The following is a 13,021-nucleotide window of genomic DNA, read 5'->3' as shown; positions in this document are numbered from 1 at the left end:
ACTCTGACTTACCCTACTTAATATAGATGTAGCAAAATGCTTATTAAGTTCACAGTGTTTCAAAAATGCTTACTTTTTGCCCTATTTAATGTTAGTTGATGTAATTTGTCATATATTATGCACATCAGGGAAGTACAATTTAAGAATGTACATTTTCCATGGTGCAGACACAGTAAAATGTACGAAAATGCATGATACTTATGTTTTAGTCTGTTAACTACCAATAACAGTAGACCTTCTTGAAGCCCAGCCCAGGGCTATTTTTTTAAATGGTGCTCAAGGTGGTATATTAATAATAAAAAAGTTACTGGCTGCAATATTCACCTCATATCCAAAGCTGCCCCCCACTTTTTCGTTGCCCTCAGTCTTCTGGGTTGAGTGACGCCCAGAGTCAGTCAACTGAGAAGACGAGAGACATCTTGTGATTGCAGGGTGTTATAGTTCCAGCCCCATGAAGAGGTGTCATCATGGCCCCTTGCCCTTTCAAGTTAATGATGCGGAGAGCAGCATTGACATCATCATATCAGAACCACTCTCTGCATCGTAGAGGACCACCAAGCACTGGAGAAGTGGACTCTGCATGTCACATGACTGGCCTGGAGACATCTGGAAAAGGTAAGTGTAAAAAAAAAAGGAAGGAAAATCTAAATAGCTATATACTAAAATGAAGCAATCTATATTTACAATCAAAGAGGCAAGGTGGCGATGATTGAGTAAGGTGATAGTTTTCTTATGTGAATGATTGATAAAATGTGAAATGTGTAAACATTGTAAGCTCCCGAAGAAGTGGATCCATCCCTGAAACGTGTTGGGCTATAAACCCATCTGATAATCATTATTATGATGTAGCCATTAACATGCAAATATGTTATATGCTATTTTATGGCATTATAGGATATATTTAATGTGAGATTTGATAATGATGTCATTGATAGGAGGAAGTGAGATGAGTAGATGCTTTATAAGGGAGCCATTTTTGTCTATGTGTATGTTAGTGTGATTTTAATGTTTCGCAAATATGTAAAAAAGGATTGCTTGATTTTAATATATACAGCATTGTTATTGGGTAATAGTTTGCTATTTAGATTTCCCTTGTAGATACTGTTAAATTGTATATGGTATCCCACTAACTAACTCATCACATCAGAATATTGATATTCCAAGTGTTAAAAAAAAAAGTATAATGCAATAACGCACACACAGAGGGCTTTCATGAGTGGGGGGCAAGCGATTGGCTGGCACGGACAAGGGGGCAGAGGAACTTTAACATGTGTTAATGCATAGCAATGCTACATTTCCTTTTTTTAATTAAAAAAGGCATTGAGCTGAAACACATATACTGTATATGTGAACTGGCCATATACTAACGAATAGGAGGTCTAATTGAGGGGCATTTTAATGAAGGAATAGATTTCATGTATCACTTAGCGTTTTGCTGCAGGAAAATGGTGTGAGCAGGTCCTGGTATTCATTTAAAAACTGCCAAGTTCAGTTTGTGCTAACAGTTCTCCATTTACAGAAAATGTTCACTACATATTTATGTTACCTCTTTAGTGTATGTTATCCTATAAAGATCCTAGTTACTGTAAATAAAAAGTGTAAGGTGTGAAGATCACACAGTGCAGAGCTACTGTATAGTGTGTAGAATGACTGCAAGCAGCACTGCCTTGTGTGAGAAACTCATACTCTATGGCCATTTTTTTCTTGTATAATGTGATTGCCAGTTATGAATGTGTCATTAATAATTCAGCAAATGACCCATTTGGATGTAACTGTTCTGTATCCCCATGCTCTTTTAAGTTGGTAAAAGCTTGGTAAAGTTAAGTGCATAGTGTTAATGGAGGAGAATAAAATTCTTTGATGTTTGTTAATATTCCAGACCTCATACTAACCTACAGAAAAGCTACATTTAAAGTGAACCCATCAGATGTTTAAAAGTGATTAGGCTAATAATGGTGTCAAACTCCAAGTGAAACAATGTCTGTTAAATCTAAACACCTCTTCAGTGGGCATAATGTTCCCCATGCCCACAGAAGACGTGTTTATTTTTAACAGACATTGCTGCACTTGTAGTTTGACACTTTTAAACATCTGACTGGTTAACTTTAAATGTTTGGGACTTTGCACAGAAAGAGACAGAAGCTGAGGCCCTATGTTTAGTGAGGGTATGGGTTCAGGTGGCTTGTCAAGCCCACAGAAAGCTACCGATGGATTAACAAACACTTTTGCTGGCACCACGACACTATATTTAACTGCCATTGTTAGTCTGATCTAGGGTCCACAAAATACATAGGGCTTAGATCTGGCAGACTCTGCACCATGCACTTACCCCCCATTTTTGGTAGTCTGTTGTGGAAGCCTTAGTGGCCAGTAGGATCTCTCACATTGGACCAATCAATAGTAGTGCTTCATTTTGGATGTTTGGTTCTCAGCATAGAGACAGACAGAAGTTGAAGTCCCAGGTATACTGTGTGTTTGTATTCCAGGTGCTCACCAAACCCACCAAAAACTAACTGAGGATCAACCGACACTTGCAAATGCACCAGGGTGTGGGGGCAGGGTGCCTGTATTTCGCCACTAGTGTTAGTTTGATCACCTTTAAAGATCTGTTTCAATTTGTTTAATCCCATGTTACCATCAATTTTAAGGGGTTTCCCAATTAAAATGGAGTAGACCTTTAACCTCAGTTCCCACAATGCTCATAAAAAAACAGGATGCCTCTTTTCCAGCTATTATTTACAGTTGCTTGGCAGCCTAAAATCCAATCTTTCAGATATAATAGTATTCATACCATCCAATCGAATTAGGTATAGAGCAATGAGCAAAGTACAGTGCTGAACATAAGTCAAGATTTATCTGTCACGCTTTTCTCACTACAGTACATTAAAGTCGGGTTGATCCAGGTTATTGCACTTTTGCCACCATCACTGACATTTGCATTGTCTTTTTAAATATCTAAGGTGTTGGGAAGCGATACTGCATTTTTCTTCAGGGGCACTGCAAGAAAAATCCAAATGATTGCTTCTAGTCCTACAGAAATGGCAGAGGGGCAGGACACTGACATGGCAAAGGAGTGGTCACATTTCAAGTTTGCCTGCAAAACTCCTATACTAAAGTTTACATGGGTTTACATGGTTTACAACGGGCATTATTATATTCGAATGGACTTCTATGGGCTTTAGTAGCTTAACATTTTTTTTTTTTTTTATAAATCCTTCTTTTTCTTAGCTATTTAAACACAAATCCCTGCCTATAATATTTCACTCTACACATGCTTATTAGCTTATCTTTTATTGTCAGCTCTAGCATAGAGAACATCATTAAAATCATTATTACTGAAGGCTTAATGGCCATATGCCTCATGTCATTCATGCTTACCTTGTAAAACCATTTAAGCACATAATGTATTTTTAAAGTAGACATTATAAAAGTTGTCACCATATCAAGAACCTAATGAGAAACTTATGTTTAGAAGTAATTATGAAGACCAACAAACAAATGAGGAAATGATTGTTTCATTGGGCAGAGGTAACAGAGAAGTGAGAACTATGTCTTCTATTACCTGAACCCTTGACACTTCCAAAAACACTCTGTTCTTACCGTAACTAGAAACCACAGTAGCCACTAATATGTGTATCATACTTCAGGTCTATAGGGTGCTTTCAACTTTTAAAACGGAATGGTATTTTTACTGAGCACATATTTAAGGTTATTATTGCAGGGTAGAAAAAGTGGTACATGCATGAATCTATAACCGGCCTTTATAGCAGGGCGCACATTGGGAAGGCCTATAACAATACAAAACACAAAAATTCCCCAGCCTCAGCCTGCCAGCCAGCCCGCAGCCAAACAAGTAGCCCTGTCAACAGTATGCGTTAAAATCAGAGGTTTTAGTTGCACAAACTTTTGCCCAAAAATATGTAGAAGCCACACTGCCGCGCCAAGGCACCTCTGCAAAGTGTGGTCCTAACTCTATGTATCCGAGTCTCCAAGTGTGAGCATATTAATGAAGTTGATAAATTACATGCAGGTGTACCTGGAGGTAGCCAACTCCTCCTGATAAGGTGCCGGGACGCACTGGAGGCCCAGCAACCAAAAATGCAGGGGAATTTTTGAGACTGGGGAATTTTTGTGTTTTGTATTGTTGTAAGCCTTCCCAATGTGCGCCCTGCTATAAAGGCCGGTTATAGATTCATGCATGTATCATGCATGTCTGTTTAGATCTGGCTGCCCATAGGCTAACATTGGGCTTCCGACCAGATCCGTCTGAGAAACTGACCATCTGGCCTAATCAGATTGTGTGTCTGAAAGGGGCCTTAGAGGCACGGTCTATGGGTACTTGGAATAAACTTACAGCAAGCTGTATTTACCAACATTTTGATATCACTAAGGGGGCAATCAACATGAAGAAACTGAGTATCACTGCTCTAATTTGAGCCCATTTTGATAACTCTGATCAGCTCTTTTCTTGTCTTTACAGTGCAAAAGTATTCTACATTTTGTCTAAAGTTGTTCTCTGTAACAGAGGTCATGCCAAACACCACAAACTCAGCGGTTTCCAATTTGCATTTACTTAGGGTGAATACATGTCAGTGTTGTGCCAATTACAAACTGTACCATACTATATTTTGGATTTGTGCTTTACTGGACTTCTGTTCCTTGAAGGGATCTTCCCCCTTCCTTAGTTACAAATAGTTGTAAACTTCTACATTTCCTGATTGTTTCCTGACTGATTAATTCCAGATTCATTCCTCAATGTTGCTCTGATTTTAGCTTGCATTAGCTTTCTCTATACCAGACAAAGTGCTTGTTTAATCTTTGTGTGGAAAGCAATGTCTGATTTACTGGTTAGAAAGTAAATCAGACAATGCCATATAATGGGGGCTCCCAGAATGGGATTTTCCTTCTGGGCACTAGAGAAATGGTGATGAAAAGGAACCATCGACTGCGATGATTGGAAAAGTCAGGGAAGCAAACTGTTTGCGCTATATAAATCCTGTATAATAATTCTAATAATAATAATAATAATGTTTGCACAGTAATCAGAGTATGATAAGAAAGCCACCTGATAGAGCAGAATAGGAGGGCCACCCTTCACAGATTGCTAAGGTAATTAATACCATGATGTGGTTTCCTGGAAAGTAGGCTTGCTAGGATAGTTAGACTAAAGTCAGAAGTTATGTAAATGTTACTGAGTTAGTGACTCGAAGTATTGAAGCCAGTAGGCATAGCTAGTTGCCGTGCTGTCGGCATAGCATTTTTTATAATAAGTTAGCAATGGCGTCCTCACAATGATTGCCTTTAAGTCATACATATACACTTGTCTCTAAGCATACAGACACTTGTTTCAACCCCTGGTAAAGGTGATCTTACTAAGCCCTTGGGGATGTGGTTAGTGTGTGTGTGGGGCTCTGTACTATCATTCGCACACAGATATGTTAGCCCACTTCTGAGGACGTAGATTTCATGTGTCCCAGTATCTTTTGTATGTCTTTTCTATAGAACTTTCTTGTTTTCCACACCCTCCTGTCCTCCGTTAAGACTGCATAATACTTCATTCTCACTTGACATATTCCCTGCTTACATAATGATGAAGTAAGGTGAACCTAGCTTCTTATATTATCTCCTAATCCCTCAAATACAAGCTAATGGTGACATCAGTCATTTTCCCCTTAAAACTCCCACTTGAGTATAATGTCCTGAACTGGATAAACTTACCTGGCAACTAAAAGCCCAGCTGCAATCTTAATCCTATATACACCATGCACAGCTAGGTTGCACAACTTCCTGGTTCTTACTTCCCACACAGTTAAATATAAAGAATCACTTTACAACCTGTCATGTTATAAAAGAGTTACTAGCAATTATCTGTATCTTTGCATTAATCATAGTCATACCACTTAGGTGTAAAATCATTGGAGTCAAGACACATGTCTTGATTTGCATTTTTATAGTTCTGACAAAAGTAACCATATTTTACTGTTTTTTGTTAAAGCAGACCTTTCCCTTCTAACACTAGATATTCATGGTGCATGCACCCCTGTATGCTGATTTAAAATTATCCACAAGCCATTTGTCAAATCAGGGGTTTAATCTGTTACTTACAAATACAGAAGTCCCACTTCTTGGTTTTCCGAGGCACTGGTGACGTAGTCCTAGCCTCACAGCTGCCTCCTGGGAAGACAATGTCGCCAGTGCCTTCCATGGAGATCTTGTCTGTAAACCGCATCTACAAACCGCGATGTCTTATGAGATTTCAGGGGAAAGGCATTTGTAGAAAATTCTGTGGCGCTGATGTTATCAGTGGGTCAAACAGAGAAATTTAGAAGAAGACAGCCAACAATGATGTCTTCTAAATGGTGGGATGGGAATAGAGGAGTGGTGGAAGAGGAGCATTAGCATCTGGCTACAGATAAAACAAGGAGGCTAGAAATTGTAATTAAATGTGTTTATTTTTCTATATTTTATAATGTAATAGTGGGAGTTTGATGAGGGGGGTCTGCTTAAGCTTGTTATTTTATATTTGTTAATTAATTGGATAATTATTAAACATGTTTTTCTTGAGTATGCAGTCTGATATCAAGTTTGTTGCCCAGCACTATTCTTGCATTTATGGCTAGAGTCTGTAACGGGCGAACCCTGGTGGGACCTGGTGCCGGTGTTCGTTGCCGTCCTGCGCAGGCGCGCCACGGGTCTCCAGCCCCAGTTCACCGACGAGTGGTGGTGACGTCTGGCATCGCGGGCCTCCTCCATCTCTCCTTCCAGGGGCGTCCACGTCAGGTGCGCCGTGGGACTCCGCCCCCTCCAGACACAGCACTCGGCTTAAAGCCGCTGTTCGGTAGTTGATCGGCGTCTTTCTGTTGGATGTGGTAGGACGCTGATCAACTCAGCGCCCCACTTGCCTCTCGAGAACCGGCCCCTTAGACCTTCACTTGGAGATACAGAGACCACAACCGCAAGTACCCTGGGCTATGCATCTGGATAGTCCCAGCACTCCTAATTCAATTGTAGCCTGAAGTATACCTGTATCTATCACGTTACTGCTGCCAAATACAACCTGCTGCATGTACTCCTATGTGCTTCCTTCAGTTGACTTTGTGTGGGAAAACCTAGATACTAGTACTAAAGTGCTAGCTGTGGAATTCTACTGTCAGTATAACCATATTGATAATCAGTTGCCTTATTGACTACCAATGTTATGCTCAGCTGTTGCTGCCCTCTAGGGGCATTCTGATGTTGTACCTTTCGGTATACTAAACCCCCCTTAGTATATCAATTTCCCTTTTGTATAGGGGTGTGATGTGATGCAACTCCCTCTTCGCCTTACTTCAAAACTGGGCATACGAGGAGCAGTTGCTATCTGATACCCGTTCTTACACCTACAACGTATCCGCAATTCCGATCCACTGGGGTAATTAACCCTTGCTAGGGGTGAGTGTTACAGAGTCAAGTTTTCCTTTCCTTTGGCGGTCTAAGGATGGAGGGTCAGTCTACCTCAAACTGGTCATGTTGATCCATGCTGCACAGTTACCTAAATTCCTAATGGTTTCTTACGTTTTTTTCTAGACTCTGCTGAAATGATTTCTGCCCTTGGTTTCCCTGCTTTGGACTTCTTTATTGGGGAATGCATCATAAGGGATGGAAATGTTTATAATGGCAGCAGAAAAACTTAGAACTCTATCAGGGATAACTCATCACATAATCCCCGATAGATAAAAGAAGCCAGAGAGGGACCCAGCTCACTGGATTCCACATATATGTAAAAAAACAATTATTGATTAATTGAATTATCACGATAGTGGCTCATGATCCATATTGCACCAGACATTACCCAATTTGAGATTATATACAGTGTAATCTTGAATGTTTAACTACTACCTATCAGACGTTTATTTGGGGTAGCAAATGTATGATATGTCATTATCTGATTTAGGTGTTCTGAGTGTATTCCCATGCAGTTGTCAGTCACAAACTATAGTTGTATAAATGTTACAGTAATTCATGTTGTACGCAACATATTTTTGCAATATGGTATGAGAAAACAATCTGATTCAAATTGCAAATGAATATTTTGTATTTCCGTTGCAGCCAAGAGGTGGCGTTCTCTTCTCCTTTTCACATTTTCCAAGCTGTTCTTAGCTTCTCTGTTGAAATGAATATATGTATAGAAGATCAAAATAAAACATACACATAAAATAAGCAAGAATGTGAAAGCTGCTTCAAAACTGCTTGCAGGTAAAAGAATAAACATGTAACATACACTGTTGTTTTCCTTTAAAAACAGTTCATATATGAGCTCCATAATGATTTTACACTATATAACAATACCAAACATGGTTCTAAAGACCATAAAGGAAATTATTATTGGGATTGGTGTGTATTGTGCTTTGTATGCTACATATTGCCCACATATTATTATTGTATAGAAATAGCATTTTATCACACCTGCAATATGTCAGCTCAGACACATGAGGAAGTCAAATATTTTGAATAGACTGTGTGGTAAAGAAGTCTCATATAGCTATTTTTATCATAACCATACACTCAAAGCAGCGGTATAAAAAAAAAAAGGGCGAACAAGTGGCGGATGTATATTGCTAGTGAACACTGTGTATAATCACAAACATTAGCAACATACTAGTCTGTTTTTAGAGGCATTGTGTGGTTGGAGGCAATTAAAGTGTATGCAAAGAAAAAACCCTTACATTTTGCATAGAGTGGGGAAGGGTTAGCAACCCTGTCAAGTTTTCATTCCTGTCTGTGTCTTCACTCAGTAGATTACCTCACTTTGTCCTGGGATCAGGTCTTGAGAAAACCTTTGACGGGAATCTACAGTTACAGAATGTATCATCAGCACTTGCTCTTGTATTTAGATTCATAATTTGAATATTTTGAATATTAATACATAACCAGATGTAAAGCTTTCAATTTGTTTCTGTGTTGTGTGATATTTGGGGAATTGAGCACATATGGTGAGCGCTTAAGGACCAGTCTTGAACCCATTTTAACACAAAAAGAACAGTCTTTTATTTCTCTTGTAACAGACAATAGCTTTCTCACAAACTCACAGGTTATCTTGTCCCAGTCCCATCTGGGGTGTCTGGCTCTCTCAGCCTCTCCAAGCCTTCCAGCCCTCCAGGCTGTGCCTTGTGTGGGGCAGGAGCCCTCATGTGCCTGCTGCCCACAACACGCCAACTCTCCCTTAAGCTCGGATCTGGGCTTGTAGGTAGGTGCAGTATGGCCAACGGCCACTAGATGCCCCCATGGGGCCCTGGAGATAGATGCAGCTCTGGCCTGGGGAAACTCTGTGTCCCAGGAGAAGTTGATATACAGGGGGCGCCCGAGAGGGGAAGGAGTTGTTGTTCAGAGGAGTACAGAAGAAGTCTAAGACGGTCTGCAGAGTCTCTGGAGGGAGACTGTTTCTTGAATATAGGCTGGTCCATGGGAAGGACAGGACCAGGCCTAGGACTATGTAGAGCTACAAAGATTCCCTAGTTTCCCCACAGGGGGAAACCCACCGTGCTAGGACTGACAATGGATGGGATTCCGGAGAATAGTGAAGTGCTAGAAGACTGACGATATTCGCCAGTGGGCCTATGGCCGAAGTGAGTCGTGTCTCTGGGCTGCACCTGGGCTGATGTACCTCTCTCTCTCTAAAGTGTATTACCATGCAAGTAACAAGAATTGTGCCGTCATCCCACCCGGGGGTGGCTGAAACGTATACTTTGTTCTGTTCTACCTTCAAGTAAAATCAACAAAAAGACTATCTGTGTGGACTGGTTCTTCTCCCTCCAACCTTTGAAAAGGTGGGGTTCAACCGGAGTGTGATGTTGGACTGTATCGTGGCTGTAACCATCTGAGGAGGGTAGGTGCGCAATGGGGCTATGCCTGACACAGGGTGCCGTTCATGGTGGCCTTTCTCCCTAAGGGGGAGGAAGCGCCGAAGGCCGCAGAGGCGGTTGAAGCCATGAGGCCCTGTGTACGCAGTACTACACGTGAGGGAGTGTTTGCACGAGGCCAAGGCCGTGGCCCCTGACCGTGGGGTGTCTGGTTTCAAGTTGCATGCACGGGGTTACCCAGCCAACCCAAAGGGAACACACGCAACACCCCAAGAGTGAACCCCGCCTACAGGCTACTCTCAGCCACCTGATTACTGGCAACACCTGGCCTCAGGACTGGAGATTTCATCCCACCCTGAACTCTTAGAAATCTCCAGAGATCCAGATCCCAGCTACGATCCAGAAAAACTGGAAGAAACTGAAAGGCCAGCTTCTTCCCTGCAAAACTATTTTCCTTCTGGAACCTCTCAGGCCCTCTGGCTGAGAGTCCTGGGTGACCGTGTTGCCAGCATATTCCATGGCATTGCCACGCACTGCCACAGTTGCTATGTGTCAAATTTCATGTTATTTGAGTAGCAGGTTTAGGAAGAGCACTAAAAGTAACAAGGTGAAAACTGTGAAGACATCTCCTCCAATTGACTGTGCTGGATAGATGAGCTCTAAATAAGAAGGGTAGTACATTGTTCTTAGTTTTATCAGGAGCCAATCATAGAGGGACCAGAATGTAAAAAAAATGGACAGTGGGGTGCCCACTTGCTTCTTTATTAATTCACATCACTACAAGACATCAGGGCATGTTAAAGTGACACTAAACTCAGGAGTTAAAGTGACATTAAAGTCAAAAACTTGTTTCCCTCCCCCAATGATAATTAAAGCACTTACCTTAAATGATGTCTCTTAATCCAATCTTCCTCTTCTTTCCTGTCCTTTTCAGCCTTCTCTCCAGCGCTGCGGCGGCTCTCCGATCCAGCGCTGACTGCTCTGTCCTAGCTGGCACTTCCTGTCCCACGTTGTCTGCATGCGGGTGCACGCGTCCATAGACTTAACTTGTGTCTCTCCTCGTCTCCCGGCTGAAAATCCGAACTGCGCATGCGCCCACCCCAAGATGCTTTGCGGCCACCCGAGCGGTTTCGGATTTTCGAAAGGGAGCGTGCTGCGAAGACGGGTAATTTTAAACCGCTTTTAAAGCGTTTTTTTTTTTTTTACTTTTTGCATATATTTACTGCTTGCTAGCAGTAGATATATGGGAAAAAAACGTAGGGTTTAGAAACCCTTTAAATGCATACAAGTACTCTATTAACAAAAAAGTATCTTATTTATGTATCACTCGGCTGTAGATCCTCAAATCATCTCTGAATTGGTGCTGACACTGTCCTTCCTTCCGGAGGGTGGCTACTTTTGTTTCCCATGGTCCCTGTGTGTTGTAAAGTTTGTATTGAGATTGTAGTCTATCACGGGAGCGATCATGGAGCGATGACTACTCTACAACACACACAGGGACCATAGGGAACAAAAGTAGCCACCCACCAGAAGGAAGGACAGTGTCAGCACGAATTCAAATATGATTGGAGGGTCTACAATGATACACAAATAAGGTACAGTATTGTTAACGGTTAAGGTACTTTAATGCATTTTTAAGATTTCAATCCTGAGTTTAGTGTCACTTAAGGATAATTATTTGTGCCAATGGCTGTTTCGAGGAGCTGTATTTTTTTATTTTTTAAATACATGAATATGGGTTTATAATGAAAAGGGTGATTTTAAAATATATCTCCTGAAAGACTCCCAAGACTGATCAGCTGGGTATAGCTGTACTATGGGATAGTAACTCAATCATGTGTAGGGGGGAATTGGTAATCTACTTTATTTATATATCACATTTATATACAGTAGCACCATCAACACAGCACCTTACATGCTATTCATTCAGAAAAGTCCCTGCATACATTCTAAGGTCCCTATCTCGCATGCATACCTCCACACACTAAGGCCATTTTATACAGTACCTAATTAACAGCATATCTTTGGAGTATGGGAGGAAACCCCCACAAGCACAGAGAGAACATGCAAACTCCATAGAGCTAGTGTCTTGTGCAGGATTTAAACTGAGGACCTCAGTACTGCAAGATAGAAGTGTTAACCACCAAGCAAGTGTTAATCCATGGGCAAAACTGACCTAGTTTGAATGGAAGTGTATGTTCTCTCTAGTCACTCCTCCATGTTTGCAGTTGGTAACTGCACTCTGAGTAATTCAAACAATGGTCTGCACCTTGCAAACACATAGCTACATACAGCTCATTGCTCATTTCAATGATCTATTGGCACACAAATCTCCTTCCCTTATTACTGCAGACTTTAGCGAAGGCAAAGGATATCTTGGGCCATAAACGGTTTGGAACAATGGTTACATAAATAATCACTCATAAAATAGGGTGAGACCAATAATAGTTTGGGACAAAGGTTATGTGGAGAATTACTGATACAATAGTCTTGCATAGTGTTGTCTATGATGAAGCCTTTGTCATGTTTTTTTGCTATCTCTCTCCCTGGATCTGACCTTTATATAATAATTCAAGAAATACACATAGTATACAAGTACATAACACAAAGCGCCAGTGAAATAGCCTGTTTCCACTTCAGAGGTTTTACATAGGCTCTATCAAACGAGAAGTGGACACAAGAATAGCACACTAGAGGTGAAACAGTAACTGAAACTTGAAGTGCCTATGAAGATGTGAAATTAAATTCTTGTCCTCAGGTAATAAGTGTCAACCACATTTCTAATTAAAAGCATGTTATGCAAGGACAGCAATTTCTCTAATATTGTACAGTCAACATTTCAAAAAAATTTGGACATTTTGCTGCGATATGGGTGTATCAAGACCCAATATACATAATGTTGCTTAAAGTGACCATAGACCATAATCTTCCATAGTCATTAGAGACGGGTTAAAAGCTTAATAAGAAAGAAAAATCCATAGTCCTTGTTCATCACTTAATAACGGGGCCAGTCCTACCAGATTGTTGAGGTCTGGTTGATTGAGGCACCCACTGGCTTCTTGCATCTTGTGGGGACTCTGGCAAGGTAGATCATCTGCCATCTCTGTTCTTTCCTATCATTGAGTTCTGGGTGTTCCTTCTGTACTCCTCCTCAGCAAGTATTCAGTCTTGGCAACTGAAGC

The sequence above is a fragment of the Nanorana parkeri genome, unplaced genomic scaffold (assembly GCF_000935625.1).
Source record: "Nanorana parkeri isolate BGI_ZX_2015 unplaced genomic scaffold, ASM93562v1 scaffold651, whole genome shotgun sequence".
Taxonomy (NCBI): Eukaryota; Metazoa; Chordata; class Amphibia; order Anura; family Dicroglossidae; genus Nanorana; species Nanorana parkeri.
Note: the sequence above shows the minus strand (reverse complement) of the source record.